Genomic DNA, 25087 nt, shown 5'->3' with positions numbered 1-25087 from the left:
TTACTTGTTTGGAATCAGTCGAATTGCTGCCTCTGCTTGAAATACTGCTCCACTCTTTGGGTAAAATGTTCCATATATACCCATTAGGTAAAGCCTGTTAACTGTATTGGTCAAATCTTCTATATCCTTACTGATACTTTCCTACTTGATTTTGTGAGCCATCAACCACTGAGGTGAGTTAGAATCTTCAGCTCTACTGGTGTTTATGGAGTCCTTCTTGTAGTTCTTTTCAGTTTGCTTTATATAATTTCAAGCTATATTATTTAGAACTTAGTTTGGAATTTTTATATCTGACTGGTGAATCAACTTTTTCTCATTATGTAGTTAGTTTCAATGCCTTTTGCCTTGAAAGTACATTTTGTCTAATATTAGTATAGTAACATCAGCTTTATTTTGGTTATTTGTACTGTATATATTTTCATCCTTCTAATTTCAACTATTTGTTATCCTTATGTCACAAGCTTCTTTTTAAAATACCTTATAAGTGGATTTTATTTACTTTTATCCAATCTGATAGCCTTTACTTCTAAACGAGTTTATTTTTCCATTTAAATTTATATAATTATTCATATTTTATTTCCACATATTAATGTTTATTAAAACATTAATTTATGTTTTTTATTCAGCTTTTCTATGTTTTTTGGCTTTTGCAATTGAGGACTTTCTGAATCTGAAGATTTTAATCATGCAATCTGGAAAACTCAGCCATTATTTCTTTGAATATTGTCTCCCCCCACCTTTCCCCGTTCTCTCCTTCTGGAATTCTAATTTGACTTTTGTAGCTATTTCCCCTCTACCGTCTCTTTCAGATTGTCCATATGCTTATGTCTCTGTTCTGTGTTATGCAAAATATTCTGATTTCTCTTCCAGTTTGTTCTTTTATGCTATGTCTATTCTTTTGTTTAACCATCCTTTGAATTTTACATTAAAATTATTTTACTTTTCATTTCTAGAAGTTCTATTTGGTTCTTTTTCCATATCTTCCTTTTCATGGTTTAGTCTTTTGTTCCTTATTTGTATTCTAAATTCTCAGGCAAGTAGTTTATTATTGGAAGTGAACCCAGGGAACAGGAGTGGGAGATTGCAGAGTCAAACAAGGAAAGAGAAAAAGCCAATGTAAGAGAGCCCTGTGGATTTATCTCCACTGTGGACAACAAGGACTCAATCTCATCAGGACCTTTTGAAGAGCTGGCATCTCAGAATTGTCCACCCAAAGAGTGAAAGAAGGGAGCATTTACCCATTAGCTTCTGAATCCCATTGGTCAAAGGTTGACCCAGGGATGGCAACATCCCTGTACTTCCAGATACGCATGTATGAGGCCTGGTTGATTTCTGAAGACATCCTAACTGACATCAGAGAAGCCCAGGGACAGAAAGCAAGAAATAAGTGGTACAGCTGAAGCAAAGCACCACCAGGTTACACCTGTCATTCTCTGTTGCATCATTGTGCTATCTGGTGTCTTTTGGGGTCTGATTCTTATGACGATGGTTTCTACTGGCTCTACACTCATGGTGCTTTATTTGTGTGTTTTGTGATATTTTGGTCTGAGCTTCTATTCTTTGGTAGTTTACCTGTGGGAATCCTTTGAGAATTGACTTTGAGTCTGGCTCCTTTAGAAAGGGTTTGCTTTTGATTCTGGCAGGCATCTCAGCGCACTACCAACCTAGAGCTGTTTTAAACCATATTCTTAACCTGCAGTTTCTTTGGTGCCACTCTAGTGTGAATTTAGACTAGAAACCCAGATGAATGTCCGTTTTCTGGTTATGAATTCTTAGGAGAGAATTTTTTCCTCCTCTGCTAGCAGTATGGACTGGGTCGTCAGTTTTTCTTGTTGTCTCTAACATAGGAAAGTGGCTCTGTGGGTCCAGCTTTCCACTGAGGTCCCCTGTTAGACTCCTCACCTCGGTCAGGCCCTGGACTTTAACTTGTGTCTTCATGCTCCATGCCCTATGAAAAGCAAAGATCAAGGTCATCACGATAGTGAATATCATCACAGTGAAAACTGACTTCAGGGTTCAGCTTGCCTCCCTGGGTCCACCTTTTCATATAATTTTAGGCATCTCAGTATTTCTTATTTTCTGGCCAGCTTATTAGCATGTTTTAAAAAGTTTTTTCTTTTTAATTTTATGCATCAATTTTGAGTGTTTCTAATGGGATGGTCAGTCAGACTGTTGAGGCTGTAATCCTGCTTGAAATGGAGATATTCATTATTGCTTTTAAGTCAGAAAAACAAATGAAATTTCTCATAATTTGGAAAGTCTTCCCAAATTCATCATTATTACCACAATATAATCAGAGCACAAGTTTGCCCAGGTTGGAATCTTGGTTCTAACATTTACTAGCTGTGGGGTCACAGGTAAGTTAATCAACTCCTGTTCCCTCAGTTCTCATCAGAATAACAGTACCTATTTCAAAGGGTGGTGATGAGAATTTAATAAATTAATATACACAAAACACTTAGAATAGTGGAAAATATCAAGTGCTAAATATACGTTAGCTATTATTATTACTATATTATTCTTTCAAGTTTACCCTGTAGCCAGTCTTCTGTTTTATTGCCCTTTGATTGAATTGAATGTGTGTCCCAATTTCTCTTAAAGCTTTCCTCCAACTGTTAATAAGTAGAGGTCATTCTCAAAGAACACTTATCCCATCACTTAGGGAGAATTTTCAGCCCTGCCCTCCTCCAGACCCCACTCATTCTTGCTGCCTTCCCAGCTGCTGTTTCCTTGTCTAAATTTGGTGGGTTTCTCTGTAGGGAGCAGAGGGACCCTGACAGCATGCCCCACCCAGGGACAGGATTCTCAACACTGCTCACCCACCCGAGTAATCCTAGCACTGGAACAAAAGCTCCAATAACAAGCTTTACAGCATCAGGAAGACCTCAAAACCTGAAACCATCAGATGTAGGTGAGAGTCCAAGGTCTGCGACTAACTAACGAAGTAAATGATGTTACCCTCTCTACTGACCTCTCAGTGCTGTCTGATAATTAAACAAGATAAAGTACTTAAAGATCTTGGTAAGTAAAGCCCTAAATTGGTAGGGACATTAAGAGGGTGGGACCCTTGTTTAAAACATATGAGACGATTAAAAACGACAACAACAACGACAAACCTTTATTTACAGTGAGGAATTGAGCACACTGTTGATAAATGCTTGTGAGGACCGTGGATGATGCGACATGAAGTCTAGTTGATGTAACATCATTAAACATGAGTTGACATCACCACACACAACAGTATACTCCTCCACCAGACCAAATGCAGCAATCATTAACTTATGCACGAGAGGCGAGAGTTTGTGTGTCAACACAGAGTTCAGCTGTATGTCCTTATTCCTCTAAGTACTTGTGACACACCGTGTCAAGAGTTCAGCGGCTGAGTTTCACATAGGGCAGTGTGATTCATCAGGATTATTAGGATCCTCCTGGAATAACTTCCCTGAGTTGATTGCCTTTGACAGATCAGTTTGCTTAGATTAAAAAGCAATTGCTGCTGTCTAGTCAGATTTAAACACTTTGGCTAGAAGAAGCTGAACTCTAACTCTGTCCAGTCTATAGAAATACCTTGATGTGAAAATTACATCGAATGGAGTGAAGAGAAAACTGAGTTAGCAATACTCCGGGGTATGGTTTTGTAATAATGTGAAGGAGCGTAAATGCCAAACAAAAGTGACCCCAGGCATCTATGAGGGAGGGAAGAGGACACTGCTTTTAACAGCAACTTTATCTGTGCCCCGTGAACTGCTAAGTCAACGACAATGTTGGAGGTACCAGTGTGCTTCACATTCCTACAACGCCGACCACCATCAGAACTGGAGAAGAGAGGATTCATCATCTGGGCTGAACAACAGAAAGTATTTTGGGATCTCCCGCTTCCCCCTTTCTGAATGGAGCCAGGAATTTAACAGAAGAAAAAAATAGCATCAAGGGGACTGAAACAGCAGTATGCTAAAGTTTAAATCTTAAAAAAAAAAAAAAAATGAAGGGAATATCTGATTGAAGTGAAATGTAAGCCGAAAGCCTGAAATTACATTGCCAGCCTGCATGAGCTGTAGATAAGATGGAGGCTGAGATGACAGTAAACTGACATCCAACCTATCTGGCAGATCAGCAAATAGTGTTGAAACTAGGCTGAGTAAGAGGAAAGTCTCATACACACCATCCCTTTCATCACAGCGTCCCTTTGTATTTAGGCTCCTTGACCTCTTTGAATATGGAGGCTGACTGGGACGTTTAAAGTGGAGATGAGAAGGCTGGCTTAATGGACTCCTCTCTTCTTTCTTAGGAGTATAAGTCCTCTAAGAGTATCATCCTTACATGGACCTAGGCTACAGAAAGCATTGGTTATACAGAATTCTAATTTTAGTGAATTTTTCTTAACAAAGAGCATTGTTACCATGTCCATCTATTAGTATATTTGTGGAGTTGAGCAACCATCATGTCATCTCAGTTTAGACCATTTTCATCACCCAGAAGAAACCCAGGTACCCATCAGCAGTCTGTGGAGCAGAACACTGTTCACCTGTGTGTAATTAACACCAGAGGAGGACTCTAAATACATGGAGGACAGCAAAGATCAACACAGTGCCAGCCGCCAGGAACAGAAGTCCAAACACTTCTGCCCATTGCATCTTGGTATGGGAGTCACCAAGGAAAGCACAACATAGTTGAGTACTGGATGAAGCAACGCCTTCACTCAGAGAAGAAACAGAGCAAGATGAGCTCTTACAGTATACGTTGTCACTCGTGGCTAGCAGGTGCCCCCGAGAGCTGACACAGGGCAATTGGCCTACACACACCCCTCTCCTGCCACAGCAGAAGGACCTCAACCCCTCCCCTGTGGAGTCTGAAATACTGAAACCTGGGGGTGTACCTATGGGTCACTGACATACCCGCTGAAGCAGAACAAAGGAGCACCCACTGAGTCTGAAACAGGAAAAGATATTCCCACACAAGGCCATAAGCCTGGTACAGGTTGTGGGCCTCTTTATCTCTTGATAAGGAAGCGTCCTAGGTCCAAGGCCCACTCTTATGGGGCCAGCAGAGTTTGAGAGACTGCACATGAGACTACCTTTCCCAGTCAAACTTTTTCTGTGTGTCTGTTTCCATAAATAAAAACGTTATAAATTAGAAAACTCTACAGTGTGAATGGGGAAGGGAGGGCCGGCCCCCTGGCCCAGTGTGGCTGGCCATGGGCTGCACTGGGGCAACAGGAAGGGACAACAGCCCTGCGCTGGGCTGTGAAGGGGCTGCAGCTTCCTTCTGACAGCAGCAGCAGGGCTCACTGGGCTGGGAGGATGTGTCACAGCTGCTGGCCTTGGTCTAGGGCATCTGCTCCTGTGGCCCGAGGAGCGCCACCCTCCTGGCCGGCTCCTTCATTCACTGTGGGTGAGGAGCCCGGCCCCTAGGTCTTCTCTTGGGCCCACTTGATCCTGGTCTCAGGCGAGTGGTACAGGAAGGTGAGCTTGGCACAGCCCTTCCTCCAGCTCCAGCTCCCACGTCTCCTGCACCAGGAAGACGGCGTGGCAGAGCTTGAGGAGGATGCAGTCCACACGCGGCAGCTCCTCGAACATGACGGAGCCCGAGATCTTGTGCAAGAAGCCATGCACAAACTTGCCGATGACCAGCAAGATGGATACGTAGAGCCCTGTGATCCCGTAGCCAGCCAAGGAGCTGAGGCTGGGAGGGCTGACTTTGTCAGTGAAGATGACCACATGCAACAGACTGCAGTCGGCCCAGGAGTCCAGCAGCTCGATGACTCACCACATGCTCCCTCAGCAGCTGGAAGTGCACATCAAGGTAGTCGGCCTCCTCGATAGGCTGCAGCTGCTTCACTGGGTTGGCTTTAGGCCCTTTGGGGGTGGGGATGTACTTGGGGAAGAGGGTGGGGATGACCACTGACTGGTCCAAGGTGCCCTCGAGCAGGCTGGCCAGCTGCCATCGTATGGTGCTCTTGGGGACCGTGTCCAGGGTGTGCTTCTCGTTGGTGTACTCCATGGTGCTGCTTTCAGCCAGGTCCCTCTGGAAGTTCCAGGTGAAGCACAGGGTGATGTCAGCGGTGCCATTGTATAGCTCCCACTTCATCTGGGCTTGGCTTTGTGGGCTGATGCACCACAGCGCCATCCTCTGTCTGTGCTGTGACCATCTCCTCAGAGATAACCCGGCTGCTGAACTGCCTGGGCAGCTCCTCGTAGGCCTGGTGTGTGAAGAGCACGATGGATGGCTGCTGGGTGCTCATGGCGAACAGGGGCTTGTAGCCACTCAGCTTGAGAGTGAAGGTGACATCGATGGGCTGGTTGACAATGCTGACCACAGAGTGCACCTGAGAAATGAAGAGCAGCAGTGACCAGATGATGGCCACAAGGAACAGGATGATGAGACTGCCCATGCTGTACTTGACGATTTTTATTTCTTCTTCTGCCCCTTGGGCTGTGGGTATTTCTTTTCTGTCTCTCTGCCACACGTGATGCTGAAGACGTTGGTGTAGATGTACTCCCCGCACATCCAACTGGACAAGGACAGTGTGGTGTCCATCCACACCCAGTCCATCATGGCCTGCAGCTTCGCCAGGAACAGCACCAACGAGAACCCCTGGAAGAGGAAGAGGTTTGAGGTGGTTGTACTTCTCGGTGAGGAAGTTGCTGAGGATGCAGGTGGGGTAGCCACAGCTGATGTGGTATGCGGACAGGGTGAGGGAGATGCCCGTTACAAAGTACCACAGCTGGGCCACCACGTTCTGGCTGAACAGCCTCTTGGTGACCGTGGACAGGATGAAGAACATCCAGAGGTGGATGGCCAGCACGAGGAGGACCTGGAAGGCCAGCTTGCCTTGCACATCTTGTGTAGGTAGAGGGCTCCGTCCATGGACGACCATAGTGCTGAACCGGGACAGCAGCATAACCAGCCCGGCCTTGGGCACCTGGTTGTCTGACAGGGATTTCGTGATGTCTGTGGCCACTGAGTGCTTCCCAAAAGCCCAGAAGGTGAAGATGGTGGTGATGAAGTCGACGACGTTGTCCAGGAACATGAAGGTATAGACATCGGAGTCCGCACGGTACTTGGTGCAGAATGTTCTGGAAGAAAGGTCAGCGGAGCCGATACAGGCTCTGGGCCAGGGACAGGCAGAAGCTCTGCAGCCAGAGCCCCGTAACCCTCACTCTTTGCCGGGGGCGACTCCGCCGCTTCTCTCTCCAGGTGGCTGCTGCCTCCGCAGCCTCCGCCTCCTCCCCCATCTCCTCCCCCTCCCCCTCCTCCTCCTCCTCCCCACCCTGGGCTTCACTGGCTGCCAGTCCTCGGGGTTTGGGGCTCTGCTTCCTCCTCCTAAAACGCAGACTGATGCGCTTGGTGTTGCAGGTCGTGAGTTCCACTGGGGTCTCGTGCCTGGGCCCATGCGTGCCTCGCTTCCTCATGGGTGTCGTCCTCCGTGGGGGTCCCGGCTACCTCTGACTCCTCGGGGGCTCTGCGCCTGCCTTGGTCAGGGGTTCCAGCAGAGCTACTGGCTCCTCCTCAGCCCCCTTCTCCTTCCCACTAACGCTGTCGTGCTCCTTGGAGAGCGGGTCTTCTTTGTGGACCCAGAGGTGGTAGCACAGCAGCTGGGCCAGTGGAAGAAGAGGGCCATGAGCGGCTTCAGGTAGTCCCTGACGCAGCCATCAATCTTCTCCAGACCCAGGATGCAGGGCGGGAAGGACTCGTTTTGGGGACGCCTCAGTGCCACGTGGCTGTTCCAGGGGAAGAAGCCAAACTGGAACAGATACTAGTTGACCACCAGGCCCTCGGTGAAGACGATGGCTGTCATTCTGCAGCACCTGCAGGGCCGTGGGATGGTCAGCCTGGCCCACAGGAAGATGAGCATGGGCAGCATCAGGGAGGCAGCCGAGGCGGTGACCACGTGGGTGAGGACACCGATGACTTGGCACAGCTGTTCCGAGTGGGTGGCCCTATGCGGGTTCAAGGCCCCTGGCAGCCGCAGGCCTGGCCTTGCCCGCCGCTGGGCCCCCTGCAGCTCCGCATGCGCAGGCGGGTCCGGAGCGGCGGCTGGCAGCGCCCCTCGGGGTGCGAGCAGGCCCGGGGCTCCCGCGCAGGCAAGCCCCGGGCTGGAGGCCGTCGCCTAGTTGCTGCTGCTGCCGTGGGGGCTGTAGCTGGTGCTCAGGGTCCTCGTGCACCACGGTCGTGCTGCTCAGTGGCTCCTCGGCCCCGCGTCCGCCTGGGCTGTGCTCGGCCCCTCGCGGGCCTCCGGGGGGGCCTGGGCGCCGCTCTATACAGCTGCCCTGGCCGCCTGGCGCCTCGCCACCCGGAGGGGCTCCTGCGGGAGGAGGGACGCGTGGCCCACCCGCCCGCCAGCGCCGCCCCCGGCCCACCGGACTGCCCGCGCCCGGCACTGCGGCGCTACGGGGCTGCGCCACGCCGCCTCGGTCTCCAGGCCCTCCCTTGGCTTCTGGCTCAGGCCGTCCTGCCATCCCTGCTCCTGCTGCATTGGTCACTCACGCTGGTATGCCATCTGGAAGGCGCTCTGTGCCCATGGCCTAGGGACTTGGGTCTCCTGCTCTTCCTTACTGATGGACTCGAACAGTAAGTTGTCCCTGAATGGATGAGGCCTGGTCCAGCCGGGGCAGCCACCACGGCCTCTGTGGCGGGGAGGGGCCCCCCGGACTGCATGGCCCTGGCTCCTGGCTGGGGCCCAGGGGGTCCTGGAAGTGGCCACGGCCCGCCCGGCCCTGCCTGTGCTTCTCCTGTGTGGCATGGATGGGCTTCATCTGTCTTTTAAGCTGGACCCGCGACTTCTCTGCTTGGAGGTGGAGGTCGATGCTTTTGAAGTCGGCAGCGTTGTAGAGGGTGAAGCACCTGGAAGCCTGTAGGGCGGTGGCCTGGAGCTCGGCCCTGACGTGCAGGAAGTAGTAGCTGCGGAAGATGCAGAGGGACAGCAGCAGGAACAGGAAGCAGACACTGTTCCAGAGGAGGCAGGTTCCCTCTGCAGGAGCAGGCAGTTCTGGTCCCTGCCCAGCCTGTTTCCTTGGGGTCATCGTAACCTTTGATGGTGTCCACGAGGCTAAAAAGCTGATTGACCTAGCAGAAGTTACTCTGTATTTGCTCCACGAAGACACAGGACAGAAGCAAGAGCATGGTCTTGGAGATGATGACAGTGACGTTATAGAGAATGAGACAGTCCCACAGCATGAGATGGGCACATGTCCTGCAGCAGGGTTGTACTGAAGAGCAGCAGGTAGAGGCCAGCAGGTAGCACAGCCCCAAGATGCTGATGTGGGTGGCCTCCATGACGAACACCACCGCCAGCACCAGCCAGAAGAGGTAGTGGAAGATGGCCACCTTCAGCATGTTGAGGTAGGACCTATAGTGGATGAAGTTGGGCACAGGGTTGGGCTCTCCCTGTGGGCTCCAGCAGGTGGGTGTTGATGCTGGCCTCACGCTGCCACTTCTCCGTGTGCTAGGCTGAGTATGCTTGCCACTGCTGGGAGTTGCAGAGCAACAGGAGGAAGACACTGATGAGGTTCGTGGAGTTGGGGGCCCTGAAGAAGTCTGGCAGGTACAGCCACTTGATGAGCACAGAGGTCATGGGGATGGCCTGGTTCCAGCGCCGCTGGTAGTAAATGGATAGGGCAGGGGGGATGTCCAGGCACAGCAGGTACTGGTACACCAGGAAAGCAGCAAGAAGAGGCAGTAGGTGGGCTGGAGGCAGGCAGTGACCTGCAGCACCAGTGGGTGAGGATGGCCAGCAGCCATGCAGGATGACCACGAAGTTCATGTGCTGCCCACTCACGTTCATGGCCATCAGGAAGCAGATCTCCAGCCCAAATTTGTAGAAGTTGATGAAGTACTTAAGGCAGCCGAGCAGGTCCTGGTCCAGCTGCTGGTGGGTGTCGCTCATCACAGATGGCCTGCGCAGGCAGTGGGGCCCACAGGTGCTGCAGGTGATGGTGCTCCTGGCAGTGGTACACGACGGCCTCAAACACCAGCAGCAACAGGATCTGTGTGTGGTTCTGGATGTAGCCCCAGGTTCAGGAAGCCCTTCTATACCCCAAACCAGTTAGCGTGGTCAACAGGACTCGGGTACAGCATAGACTGTGTGATCTCCATCTCCTGCAGGTTGGTGCTATTGGGGAAGGGCTTGGTGCAGTTGCTGGGGTACTCATGGGGGCTGGCGATCTTCAGCTGGTAGAGCGTCTTGCACATGATGATGATGCAGATCCACGCAGTGGAGAGGCAAGAGGCCATGGGTGGGAAGTAGGGGTAGGGCAGGGCAAAGGCCCACAGCACAACCAGCAGGAGGTTCATCACTGACACCCCTTTCAGGGCCACCCAGATGGTGTACAGGGCCACCAGCTTGAAGATGTGCAGCTCCAGCAGGCGTTGCATGAACATCTGTATCTGGGTGAGGACATTCCAGAAACCAGTGGGCAGGTCCAGCAGCCCAGGCCCCACTTATTGGCTGCAGCTTCCGGGACCTGAGAGACCTGGTGGGGGGTGCAGCTATACTCAGCCCCTTGTCCCTGGGGGCCTCCTCCTTCTCCTGTTGCTGCAGCATGGGGTCCTGCTCACTGCGTACTGCCTGTGAGCCCAACATAGGAGGCGGTGCTGGGCAGGGGGACATGCTCCAGGTTGCTGAGCTGCAGGAAAGGCTGGTGGAAGTATTGAAGCTGCAGGATGCGGGCGAGCAGGAAGAAGCCAGGAGTGAGGATGCTGGAGGATGCTCAGCCCAGGACCCTCAGCTGCTCATCAGTGAAGCCCGTCAGATCACACCAGTACACGGGGAAGTTCTGGAACTGGAAGGAATAGATGGCGATGAGCACCAGCCTGGTGTAGGCCACCACCAGCCTCCAGAACACCTTGAGCAGCTTCTGCCACAGGCTGTAGTAGACCTGGACGAGGATGAGGCAGGGCAGGAAGAGGAACACGTAGATGATCTTGTAGATGATGAGGCAGCTGGCGAAGCTGACCACGATGAACACGCCGGCACACGTGTTGATCCAGTACTTTGGGTTGACACCCGTGACCAGCTCCCTCAGGCTCCTGAGCAGTGTCTGCATCTGCATGGGCTTTGTGTCTGCTATGGTGACCTCCATCAGTGCAGTGGGGGCCTTTGGCTTCTTCAGCAGCATCTCCTTGACAAACTGGCATAGCAGGAGCCAGAAGGTCAGAGTGTACAGCAACATGGAGCTGAGGTTCAGGCAGGGGTAGTAAGTATGCTCCAGCCCCAGCTAATGCAGGCTGACAGGGCCCAGGGTGTGAGCAGCTCAGGACCCAGGTTGATGGTCCATGTGTAAGTGCAGGCCACACAGCGCCAGCCCGTAGAGCAGGATGAAGGGCGAGCTGACCATAGTAAGCTGGTGGAAGACGTATACAGTCCAGATGAGGCAGGCTCAGAGCAGCAGCGTGGAGGTCAGCCAGCTGGGGTAGGTAAGGCTCCACACCATCATGGTGATGAAGATACACACATAGCTCTGGTCCATGTTGAGGTGGCCCAGTCCATGCAGCGGAGACATCTCTCTAGGCTCAGCAGCCTGGGGCGCAGGGGGCACTGCTGGATGGGGCTGTGGCCAGTCAGATCATGCATGGTGCAGTTGTCGGCCTCGGTACCACAGGCCCTGGGGGCGTAGGCATCATGTGCTGGGCAGCCCCTTCTCCTTGGCTGCAGCAGACCTGGCCTGGCTTTGGGCCACTGGCCCAACTCAGTCAGCTCCATCTCCCCATCCTTGTGGCCCTTGGCCACCTTCCTCTGGTCCAAGAGGTGGTATGTGGAGAACTTTAGGAGTGAGCTTCAGAAGCTTGACTACAAGACCTGCGAGGCCCTGGAAGAAGTCTTCAAGAGGCTGCAGTTCAGGGTCCTGGATCTGGAGCAGATGGATCTGGGTGAAGATCGTGCCTCAGCCCTCTTTGACAAGACCAAGTACTGTGAGCCGGCAGCCCCCTCAACATCTTCAACAAGCACGTTGTCACTGTGGGCCGGGAGGCCGCTGCCCAGGACTGGGGCAGAACACCTGTCAAATGGTAATGCAGGTGTCCTAAGGCGAGCTCAGGGAGGACAGCAGTCCCCTGTGGAGCAGAAGGGCAAAGGGTCTCTTGATCTTGATTTCAGTGCGAATACAGACCGTGAAAGCAGGGCCTCACAATAGGGCCTCACGATCCTTCTGACCTTTTGGGTTTTAAGCGGGAGATGTCAGAAGAGTTACCACAGGGATAGCTGGCTTGTGGCAGCCAAATGTTCATAGCAGTGTCACTTTTTGATCCTTCAATGTCGGCTCTTCCTATCGTTGTGAAACAGAATTCACCAAGTGTTGGATTGTTCATCTGCCAACAGGGAGCATGAGCTGGCATTAGACCCTCGTGAAATAGGTTAGTGTTTCCCTCCTGATAATCTCTTGTTGCCATGGCATTCCTGTTTAGTACGAGAGGAACCGCCCTGCCATCTTAAATAATCACAGTTCTGGAATTCACTTTAACTTCAAAGGAGTGTTCTTCACTAAGCTTCACACTTAGGAATTCTATTTTGTTAATGCTATTTGAATGAAAAGTTTAAAAACAAATGTACTACAGTCATATTTAGGACACTCAGAATTTGTTTCTGGAAGGATTTTGAAAATTATGTGGCCCAAGGATTAAGCAGCAACCACTCAGTACCCATCAATTATTGCAGACTAGAATGAGGGCCCAGTGATGCTGCATCTTCCAACCCAACCTAAAAAAAAGGTGGAAATCTGGATATTTATGGGAAATCTCCAAATTTTTGAATTCAAAACTCTTAAAACTCTGTTACGGTCAAGGGCCCTGCTCTTCTAGTTTATTGGTATCCCACTTTGTCCTCAGCATGCTGTGGATTGTTTGATAGATGTTGCTAAAGAGTTTAGTTGAAGGAATTCTAGGAGATTGCAGGTCTTTCTAGATCTTAAGACTGACCCAGACAAGAAAACATTTATTAGCTTCAGCCTTTTAATATAAATATCGGCTATTTGGAACCAGATGGGTATTAAGAAGCCATGTCGCTGAACTTTCTTCCCTCCTTAAGCTTTCACGCTTGATTAACCAGTCATTTATAAAGGTGGATCTTCAAATACACTGTGTTACCCCTGGAGGTGGCGTCCCCACTCAGCTAGAACTGGACGAAATGCTTTATAAGTAAGCATCTATTCTCCTATTCAGCTCACGTTTTAAGGATTGGTATCTTCTGGAAGTGAGGCTCTCATAAAGAAGTATCCTGGGCGATTTGACATTCAAGGAGAATGGCCTGGAAAACATGCCCTTGGAGAATCCAGCACCATTATTCAAAGCAAAGCTTTCAGTATGTTTAAAGCCATACTCGAAGTGACTAAAGATACTCACATTTTAAAAATTGAGAATGGGAGCCATTTTTTTTGGAGATAGAGATAGAATAACTCTTGTGGTCTTTTTCTCCTCGGCTGATTTGGGATCTCTGAAGTATTTGGAGCTCTTTACAGATGTCTGGCCTGGTCCTTAGTCCCCTGATACCTTTCTTAACATTTCCCTCCTGAGGAAACTTTGTCTCATGGTAGAAGAATGAAGCCTCTGGCCACGTCCTGACGTTCTGGTGTGCTTCCACCAGGCTTTTTCAGATCCCAGGAAAAGTCAAGGGGAAGTGGGCTCCTCACACTTCTCTTTTCTACCTATAAACATTTAGAACTAGAAGCCTTTGAACCAACACAACTGGGTGTCTCAATATGTTTCGCCAGCTTAGGCAATCCTTTTAAAAAGGGACCATTTAATGGTGAAAATGAAAATCTTGAACATTCAGCCCTGGAGAATGCCTGATGGCTGGAGAACTCGAATAAGTGCAGTATAAGAATCTCTCTTCTGGAAGACTGAAGTGCTTTTACACTCTTGTTTGTGACTTCTCTTTTGTACTCCATTTAGGCAATGCAGATTTTTTCCACCTTAAGGAATAGTGATTGAGGTATACATTTTGTATACCAGTAGGCGACTGTGAGATACCTCTGAAAATTACCCACTAGCAAGTCCATTTCATGGTGAAGCAGCATTTTGGCAGATGGACTTAGCTTAAAATTGAGACTGTCCTGAAGTGGCTTTTGGGATGACAAATTAATTCCATGTGGAACCCCACCAAACCTTTAGGCACTAAACGGAGCATGGTGTAAATGCTTGAAATGTACGTCACACTTGATGAGATGGCTGGCTTTTTTGATAAAAAGTGAGTCCAGAGGCTAGACATCTGGTGGTGTTGTTTATGCAAAAATATGTTGTCAAATTGCAGCATATAGAAAAATAATGATCATTGTTCTCTTTTGCTGCCATTCCAGGAGCATGTTCTTGTCGCTTTCTAGTCAAAATTATGTTAAATAAAAATCATAATAAATAAGCATCATAGTTTTCCACTTCCCAGTTGGTTGTTCTTCTGGAATGTGACTTATGACCTCTGCTTTGGGATGCTGCAGTTTCTTTGTTTCTCACACACATAGGTAAGATCTACTCAAAGCTTAAAGGAGGAGGATGTATATTTTTCAAAAGCGGACTTCCCTTTTACTATCTGCTTTTATCTATAAAAAAGAACATGTTGTATTTCTTCCTCTTCTGAAAGTAGTTTATTCCATTTCAGTTTGCTTTCCAATTCCAGTTAATATTTACTTATTATTTTGAAGGTATTCTTTATGGTTATCATCAAATTCTTAGTTTTACTTTTGTAAACTTTAAGATCTGTGACTTCAAATTATTGTTGTTCCTTTATTGATTATAAATAACCGTTATGTGTTTAATCTAAGGGACTTGCAAAATATTTCAGTTGATGGAGATAGTGTGTGTCACAGTGGTTTCAGTCGACCGTGATAATTCTGTCTGAAATATTCTGAATGTGAAGTTAAAGATGGTATAGTGATTTGATCTGCATATCTTACCTGTTCAGGCCAATATCTATAGGTTACAGTGGGAATGAGGTGCTCGTGTTCATTCATTTCTCTTCTGTCTGGAAAACTTTCCCCCTGTTCCTTTGTACCTTTGTCAAATCCTACTTATTCTTCAGGCGTGTTGGTGTAGGTATTAATTATATGTTCTGCAAGCTGCTTACATTGACATACAATGAAAAGCTTCTTTCATGCAATGTTTCTCTAAATATGGAAAGTCTTAAATGGCCCACCTTGGGACCATACTTTCAATAATACATTGAAGAGACTTTCCCCAAATTGCCACTGTCAAGGAGAACCCAGCCCTGTGTTAAAGGAGGCAGTACAAAGCAATTTATATCAGTGGAAAAAATCTAAACTTTATTGAAATCACTGTATTGTTCACCGACAAACAAGGAGACTATAATTTTAAAGGCCTCCTCTGGTGACTGAACTGCCATTTGGCTGAATTGTCCTGGTCCACTGTGCGTGGATCCCTGCCCATAAAATGAAATCTCTTTGTTGCCTGTGGTTATAAGTTTTTGTTCTTTCACCGTAAATCTAGCCCAAAGACATTTCTTTACTGTAAATTTGTCTCTACTGAAGTGCTCATAAACCGTATCTGTTTCCATTACCAATGGTAGAACCGAGTTCTAGCATCTTGTAGAGTAAGCATATGCACCAAGAATCAATATGTGTTTTATTAGCACCAGGAGACTCATTGCATTGATTTTTTTTCTTTTTACCTTTATGGGCAATTGCTATAAAAAGGTAAATTAAAAAGTTAACCATCTGCTACCTCACTTTTCATTTAAAATCTTTTATTTGATTACTCTTTCCAGGTAATCAATGCTTTCTATTTTGCTATTATCCTGGCTGGTGAAGGAAGGTGGTTTTAATTTATGGCTTTTATTTATCTAACGGTATTGTCAGAGTCACAATCTTTATGCATCCTATTAGTAGTCTGGAAAATATTTCTTACTACATTGAAACAGAACAAAATTCAATTTAGAAATATAATTTCCTGCCATGGAGACACTTGATAACAGGGGGGAGATTAATGGAGCCCAGTGACAGAAACTTGATTTAAAGCAGGAGATTAATACTGCTTTATCAGCCTACCCTGCAAGTGAATTGGCTCCGAAAGAAAAAAAATCTGTTTGAAGTTGCTGAGTTGTCGACTTGGTAGTTGGAAAAAGGTCTCTGGACATTTATTTTGTTATTGCTGAGTATTTGCTGCATGCTTGTCTATTTGACAACATAGGAACAAACCTGCACACAACACCAGACTTGCTTATTTTACAGTAGTAACATGTTTCTTATTATTCCTTTTGATCCTGCAGGAAGCTTGAATGCTGTGGAGGTCAGCTTCTGACTTGAGGGGATTATACTCAGTAAATCATGTCAAAATTAACGAATAGAATTGCGCTGACACTCCGGTTTGGTTGGACTTAAGTAAAATATTTAAATGGTATTTTTAATTGCAAAACTCCTGCCCCTAAATCGCATTATAAATACTTTTTCCTATCCTTTACAGAAGCCATTAATTTCTTTTCCCAACTATAAAAGTATGAATCTTCCAGAAGAATTTAAAGCAAATCTGAAGATTGCCTCAGTGGGTTTAAATGCCACTAGATCTGTTCTGAAACAAAATACGGAGCTTGGCGGACTGTTACAATGAGTACTAAAGGAAGTGGGTCCAAATTTTGACTTTTTTGATTTTTGTTCCCAGTAAATTAAAGTGTTCGTATTGCAGGAATTAAATTTTTGAACTTTGCGCTTGAGCTATATGAATTTTTAAACTTGGTATTTGTCTAATAAATCCCTCCTGGGAAATAAAAAAGAAATAGATAAAGTTCCTTACCCAGTAGCTTTACAAAAATGGCTGCATGTTTTTCAAAAGGTTGACTTTTTCCATTAAGAGTTTATGGATGAATTACTTAGTTACCTTATTACTGAGGTAAACAGATGTTTAACGACTTTTATTTGTTTTTACTGACTTTGAAATTTTGTAGAAGTGAACTGAAAAAAATAGTTTGCATTAATTTTTATTAAGTTTTGTAATAGAAACAGTATTTTGCCAGAAGTCAGAATATCTGGGTTGTATTTTAAGGTCATTTAACAACTTTCTGTGTTCTTCTGGACATTTTAAAACCACTTTCTGCTTCCAGGAGAACTGAGTAGTAATAATATCTGCCTTACTGCATCACAGCGTTATTGAGAATATTAAATGGGGTGATTTATGCAAAATGTATGACATATAAAGGGCTTTAGGAATCTAAAATCTATTACTTAAAATAATATTGGTATGTGTAGACTACTTTAGATATATTGCATTTAGGGTTTTATTGGAGGAAGGTGTATCATCTCACAGACATCTACCTTGATTTTATGTTGATGTAACTAAAACTATCAATATTCCTTGGAATTGATCCACTGAAGGTTGTTTAAATGTTTTTAAGTACATGGAGAGTAATGCCCTGTAGTGCACTTCTCTTTGGCACTAAACACATGGAATAAAACATGTAAAAGAAATATAGGGCCAATTTGATTTGCTCATGGTGAGCTCTCAATACATTAAAAAAATGAAGGATAGTGAAGATGGTCAGAGTAGTGGATGTGAGATATGAGGGCTCTGAGCCACATGCTTTGGGTGGCGCTCTGTCTGATCTCAGCTGTGTGGCCTTTTTAGTCTTCATTAGCTTATGGACTCTCTTTGTTGGGTGCTTGGAAAACTACATTCGCCTGCAGGAATATTAGACCCTGTTAAAACTCTTCCTGGCTGAAGGCACAAACCAAACTCCCCCCACCCCCCACCCCGGTGAAGCATCTTAAAAGTAGCTAAGCATTCACTCGGAGGGGAAGGAGTTGCTTTCAGAAATTTAAAATCATTTTCAGGCCATAAGAATTTAGCAGAGGACAACCTGAAAGGGTTTTTAGTTTCAATGAACATGCATATGCCTTTATTTCCTCTTGTTTCACTGATCCAGAGGGACCTTTAGCGAATATGCCCCTTTGACCTTTTCCTAGTCATCAAATTACCCTCATCCTGCTTTTTCTCTTTTGCACTTCCTTTCCCAAATGACTTTCTTTGGTGACGCAGTTTAAGTTGTGCAGTGCCTACTCCAGACGTTGCCACTTGGATTAATTTTAATCCCCTCCGTTCTGATTTTGCTGGGATGTGACCATCAAGCGTGTTGACCTCTTGGGAGCTAGTCTGGGTTTTGCCTGCGGTTCATGGCATACCCAAATTTACAAACATTTTATTTTCCATTCTTGGGAATACAGTAATGGAGAGTTTTCTTCTCTTTTAGTTTTCTTTTTTAACTCCCTCTTCTCTGTGCTGAGAGTGACATTTGGGAGCAGGAGAGCCAAGTATGAAGATTACTGACTGTGACAGCTCAGCTGCCTTTATGAGTCTGAGTTGGCAAATCAGACTCGGGAGACACAGACAGGCTTTAATCTAATACCACTCTTACTGGACTTTCTGGAAGAAAACATGACAGGAGACACAGAAAGGAGATACAGCATTGTCAACTCAAGGGGAAGCCCAGCAGCTACCCTAGGAGCAGCTTTTTTTGCCCCCTCACCCATGCAGGGCCAAGGTGTGAGAGCCAAGGTGTGTGGGGTCACCTTATCACAGAGAGGCCACAGTCCCTTTGCCCCACCAACCTTGTATATGGTTTTCATCAAGCCTCAGGTCTGCTGCCAGCTTGCAGATACCCCAACCCAGGTTTTTGTTTCGCACAATACAGAGGGAGGGACAACTGTTCCCATTTATCTTAACTCTACTGTTTCCAAGGAAACAAGGCCATAGCAGACGTGGTCATTCTCAGGCAGGCCTGCTTCAGCCAGGCCTGATGTTAACCCTTTATTCACAGTCACACATGATGCTGTAGAAATGGTAGCATCGATATATGCAATGCTAATGCTAAGCTTCAATGGGCTAGTAGTGTCTTTAATAGCAACATTTACCACTGTATATTTTCTAAGGCAATAATTAGAAAGAGAAACCCTTAGATATCCATCCATTTATCCATTCATCCATCCATCCAAGGCTCCACATTTACTAAGTGTACACTGCATGCCTCACCTGATTTAAGTATGGAGGATGCAAAAATGCACAGGAGGATGCAGCAGGACACAGATCTCGTTACTGAACGCTTCAGAAGCTGGAGGGTAATCTCTCTGAGTTTGGGATACTACAACACAAATCTCCAGGTTCTATACAGAACAGAATGCTGTGGGAGCACAGAGAAGAGAGCAACTCAGTCTTTTGCCAAAATTTTGTATCTTATAGACTTTATTCAGCCTTTCCTTATGAGCAGGTCCATATAGAATTGTAACTGATATTCTTAATGATTACTCTGGGATGTTGTAAGATCATAAGGTGCCCTCTGAATCACAGAAAAGAATTTGGGGTTATCTGTATTTTATTATATTCTAGACCACAAATATTAGGATCATCTTTGTATTCCTCCCAGCACATTAACACAGTATTGTGTGTCTAGGAAGTGATTGACAAAGGTTGTTAAATTAAGTCTAAATAATGCTGCTGGGGCATTTCACGATATTTAGGACATTAAGTTATAAAGTCTTATTTTAAGAAAAATAAAGAAGAGTGCTTCAAATCCAAACTTATGGAACTTATGCCTTCTAAGAGTTCATATGTGCTGATAAAAGAGAATTACTCAAAACACATTAGATAAGTCCATTAACTATAGTTCTGTAATTGACTAGGTAGGGGAGGGTAGAGTGTTGAGGCGTGTTACAGCCCTACCCTTGAAACAGATGTCAAGGGGTGTACCTGCTGCCTTACACAACGTAGGTTCTGGATGTCAGCATCAGATGCAGTTCTAAGCAGAGGAAGCTGTGGATCTGACCTGGTCATTCTGATTTCATTACCTAGGATTCTTGTTTGTAACATTCACAGATTTTTCTTTTTTGCCTCGTTATCTGAGTAGAAAACTAATTCATGAGTCTTTTTCCAGTTTGGGGAGAAGCCAAGTTTAATGTTAGCTGGGAATGTGTTCAATATTTTTTAGTTTCAGCAGTTTCTGAGTGCTTACTAAATGGCAGACACTTCCACGTGAATTATCTGATTTGATTCTCAGGGTAAGCCTTTTATAATTTTTCACTTTTCAACTGAGAAAATTAAGTTCTGAGAAGTTGAATAACTTGGCTGAGTCCCATGGCTGGAAAATGGTGGAGTTGGAATTTCAACTCTTGTCTTTTTTTTTTTTTAATTTTTTTTTATTGAGTTATTGATAGGTTACAATCTTGTGAAATTTCAATTGTACATTAATGTTTGTCAGTCACGTTGTAGGTGCACCACTTCACCCTTTGTGCCCACCCCCCACCCCACCTTTCCCCTGGTATCCACTAAACTGTTCTTAGTCCATAATTTTAAATTCCTCATATGAGTGGAGTCATACACAGATTATCTTTCTCTTGCTGGCTTATTTCACTTAACATAATTCTCTCAAGGTCCATCCATGTTATTGCAAATGGAATGATTTTGTTCTGTTTTGCAGCTGAGTAGTATTCCATTGTATATATGTACCACATCTTCTTTATCCATTCATCTGTTGCTGGACACTTAGGTTGCTTCCACATCTTGGCTATTGTAAACAGTGCTGCAATAAACATTGGGGTGCATAGGACTTTTGGGATTGCTGACTTCAAGCTCTTTGGATAAATACCCAGTAGTGGGATGGCTGGATCGTATGGTAGTTCTATTTTTCATTTTTTGAGGAATCTCCATACTGTTTTACATAGTGGCTGCACCAGTTTGCATTCCCACCAGCAGTAGTATGAGGGTTCCTTTTTCTCCACAACCTCTCCAACATTTGTTGCTATTAGTTTTAGATATTTTTGTCATTCTAACGGGTGTAAGGTGATATCTTAGTGTAGTTTTGATTTGCATTTCCCTGATGATCAGCGATGATGAGTATCTTTTCATGTGCCTATTGGCCATCAGTATATCTTCTTTGGAGAAATGTCTGTTCATGTCTCCAGCCCATTTTTTGATTGGGTTGTTTGATGTTTTGTTGTTGAGTTGCGAGAGTTCTTTATATATTATGGATATTAAGCCTTTGTCAGATATATGACTTGCAAATATTTTTTCCAAGTTAGTGGGTTGTTTTTTTGTTTCAATCCTGTTTTCATTTGCCTTGAAGAAGCTCTTTAATCTGATGAAGTCCCATTTGTTTATTCTTTCTATTGTTTCCCTTCTCTGAGAAGGCATGGTGTCTGAAAAGATCCTTTTAATACTGATGTCAAAGAGTGTACTGCCTACGTTTTCTTCCAGAAGCCTTATGGTTTCAGGTCTTACCTTTAGGTCTTTAATCCATTTTGAGTTTATTTTGGTGAATGGTGAAAAAGAATGGTCAATTTTCATTCTTTTACATGTGGCTTTCCAGTTTTCCCAGCACCATTTGTTGAAAAGACTTTCTTTTCTCCATTGTATGCCCTCAGCTCCTTTGTCAAAGATAAGCTGTCCATAGATGTGTGGTTTTATTTCTGGGCTTTCAATTCTGTTCCATTGATCTGTGCATCTGTTTTTGTACCAGTACCATGCTGTTTTGATTACTGTAGCTTTGTAGTATGTTTTGAAGTCAGGGATTGTGATGCCTCCCGTTTTGTTCTTTTTTCTCAGGATTGCTTTAGAAATTCGGGGTCTTTTGTTGCCCCATATGAATTTTAGGATTCTTTGTTCTAATTCTGCAAAGAATGTCATTGGGATTCTGATTGGGATGGCGTTGAATCTGTAGATTGCTTTAGGTAGAACGGACATTTTAACTATGTTTATTCTTCCAATCCATGTGCATGGAATGTCTTTCCGTCTCCTTATGTTGTCATCCAATTCTCTCAGAAAGGCCTTGTAATTTTCATTATATAGGTCCTTCACTTCCTTAGTTAAGTTTACCCCAAGGTATTTTATTCTTTTTGTTGCGATTGTGAATGGTATTGTATTCTTGAGTTCTTTTTCTGTTGGTTCATTACTGGAGTATAGAAATGCTACTGATTTGTGCAAATTGATTTTATACCCTGCAACTTTGCTGTAGTTGTTGATTACTTCTAACAGTTTTCCAATGGATTCTTTGGGGTTTTCTATATATAAGATCATGTCATCTGCAAACAGTGAGAGTTTCACTTCTTCCCTCCCTATTTGGATTCCTTTTATTCCTTTTTCTTGCCTGATTGCTCTGGCCAGGACCTCCAGTACTATGTTAAATAAGAGTGGTGATAGAGGGCATCCTTGTCTCGTTCCTGTTTTCAGGGGGATGGGGTTCAGTTTTTGCCCATTGAGTATGATGTTGGCTATGGGTTTGTCGTATATGGCCTTTATTATGTTGAGGTAGTTTCCTTCTGTGCCCATTTTGTTCAGAGTTTTTATCATAAATGGCTGTTGGATCTTCAACCCTTGTCTTTTGATTCAAAGGGTAATAATGTTCTATTCATTATACCACTACCAACTGTAAGTTGAGAAGGAAAAACAAGAAGAATTTTCTGGGAGCATTTAGAAGTCAGAAGGTAAGAAGCTGTAAAGATAAGAAGCCCTAAAGTCACTGTAGTGTCTTTTTGGTCCCTCAGACAAGCAAGTTTAGCATATGCTTCTGGGTCTTCTTCAGATCTCACCTTGAATATTATCACTTCACAGAGGATTTCTCCTACCTCTTTATTTTCTATCCCAGTGTAATGTTTGTTTTCTTTATTGCATGTTTCTTAATTTTTATTCATATTTACCTCTTAATCTATTTATTATCCATTTCTGCCTTTGGGCTATGAGGTTGATAAAGCCATTGTCTCTCTGGTGTCTATCACAATGACTGCAATATAACAGACACTCAGTAGATACTTGTGGAATGAGTAAATGAAAGATGGCCAATGAAAGGACCCAATGCAGATGCCTATCACCATTAATCCTGATTAAAAATCAGAATTGGCAAAATTGGAATTGTTTAAAATTGTCTGATTGAACACATATATTTAACCACTACTCCCTCCCCAAATCTATCCCCACAAAATAAGAGTAAAAGGTTTTACTTAACAAGGAATAAATCTTGAAGGAAAAGGAGAGCAGAATAAGATAACAGACATGAAATTCTGGAAGCTGGAGTGCAGATGAATTAGTTGCAAATGGGTAAAGCAGATTTGAGAAATCTGAACCCTGGCTCAGAGTTGGGAAAGTTGAAAAAAGCAATCTGATTAGCACTGCAAAACCCCAAGAAAGCCCCAGAATTGGTGTCACAGGTTCTTCTAAAAGGGGAAGTAGAGGTAGGGCCAAGAATAGGACTGATTGAAAATCTGTTTGAGATGCCGTGGTAGAGAAATTTGGGGCTACTGTCCCCAGATCCAGTCTCCCTTTCTTCCTTTTGGAATAGAACCCTCTCATCACCAAGTTGTAGCTGAGCACGTGCTGCCCTTCTGGCAATTACATTTCTCAGCCTTTCCTACAGGGAGATATGGCAACATAAATAAATTCTAGCTAATGGGATATAATTGGTTGTGCCCTTTGAAAAGAAATTAATTGCCCTTCAGTTTCTCTCTCCTTTCTTCCTGTGGGCTGGAAGGTAGATATCATGTGATGAGTTAGTTTTGATCATGCAGATGAAGAGAACCTCCTAGCACAGGCAGAGCAATAAATAGAATGCACCTGGATCTTTCGATCATCTCATAGAGCAAAGTCTACCTATCCAGGACCATCTGCTTACTTCTGAACTATTTTTTGAGAGAGAAATAAACTATCTTCCTAATTAACATAGAAACAGATCTTACGATCTTCTCTCCTACTCTGCACAACCAGGTGACTGCTTCTTGCCTACTCTAACAGGACCGTTTTAAAAACAGGGAGATAAAGTGAATACTTACATATTGACAGTTGTGACTCCACTCCCTCTCCACTTCTTGTCCCAATAGTTCCCAGAATGTAGAGTCAGGCTTCACCTATAGACAGGAGACTGAAGAGACTTGTCTGAAAAATCTGACTAGCCCAAGAGAAAAGATCTTCATCACCTGACATTGAATGTTTGCCAATGAAGTGGCCTAGGCAGATGACCATGCAGGAGAACAAAGTTGCCAAGCTTTGCCCGTGCACACAGAGCTTCCAATAACTTGTTAGTGCAACACTTGTAAATAGAGGCAGACAACCAGGTTCTTCAGACATTTTAGGAAAGCATCCAATAAGGCAGACAGAGAAAGAAACAACCTAAAAAAACATCTTGGAGAGAATAGACACTAGGAAGGCAATAGGAAGAAGAAAATATGACCAAAGGAAGTTACTAATATAGTCAGAGAGGTGAAAGAAGATACTACAGCCATAGACAAAAATTAGTGGCTATAAAGAAGTAACATTCCGAAAACAATAAGAGATCTTGAAACCTAAAACTATGAGAGAAGAAATGAAAATTCAGTGGAATGTTGTGAAGATAAAGTTGAAGAAGTTGGCCAGAATGTAGACCAAAAAATAATTTTACAAATATCTCAGTGTTGAAGGACAAAAGTTTCCAGAATCAAAGAGCCCATGGACTTGTGGGAATGTAAATGGATCCAACCAATTTGGAAAACAGTTTGGCCTTGCCCATGGAGTAGGAAGTAGGCATGTGTGAGCGGTGGTGTTTTTATAACAAGACTGATAGTCCCATTAGACCGTTTAAAAAATGTGCTTATGTCTCCAAATAAGATATACAGGTGGCCAATAGGCACATGAAAAGATGCTCAACATCACTAATCATCAGGGAAATGCAAATCAAAGCAACACTTAGATATCACCTTACACCAGTTAGAATGGCTATAATCACCAAGACAAAAAATAAAAAATGTTGGAGAGGATGTGGAGAAAAGGGAACCCTCGTATACTGCTGGTGGGAATGTAAACTGGTGCAGCCACTACAGAAACAGTATGGATATTTCTCAAAAAATTAAAAACAGAAATACCATATGATCCAGCTATCCCACTACTGGGTATTTATCCAAAGAACTTGAAATCAACAATTCAAAGAGACTTACACGCCCCTATGTTCATCGAAGCATTACTCCCAATAACCAATACGTGGAAGCAACCCAAGTGCCCATCAACTGATGATTGGATAAAGCAGATGTGGTATATATATATACAGTGGAATACTACTCAGCCATAAAAAAGACAAAAGTGTCCCATTCGCAGCCACATAGATGGACCTTGAGGGTATTATGTTAAGCAAAATAAGCCGGAGAAAGAC

At 44.8% G+C, this 25087-nt stretch overlaps 1 pseudogene; it reads right to left on the bottom strand.

Annotated features, from left to right (window-relative positions):
• Window positions 1–5294: 5294 nt before the first annotated feature.
• LOC100071882 (piezo-type mechanosensitive ion channel component 1-like) lies at window positions 5295–11602 on the bottom strand (annotated as a pseudogene).
• Window positions 11603–25087: the final 13485 nt, after the last annotated feature.

This window comes from Equus caballus, chromosome 10, assembly GCF_041296265.1.
Source record: "Equus caballus isolate H_3958 breed thoroughbred chromosome 10, TB-T2T, whole genome shotgun sequence".
In the NCBI taxonomy this organism is placed as follows: Eukaryota; Metazoa; Chordata; class Mammalia; order Perissodactyla; family Equidae; genus Equus; species Equus caballus.
The sequence above is the reverse complement of the archived record's forward strand: the minus strand, read 5'-3'. Positions and strand labels throughout refer to the sequence as shown.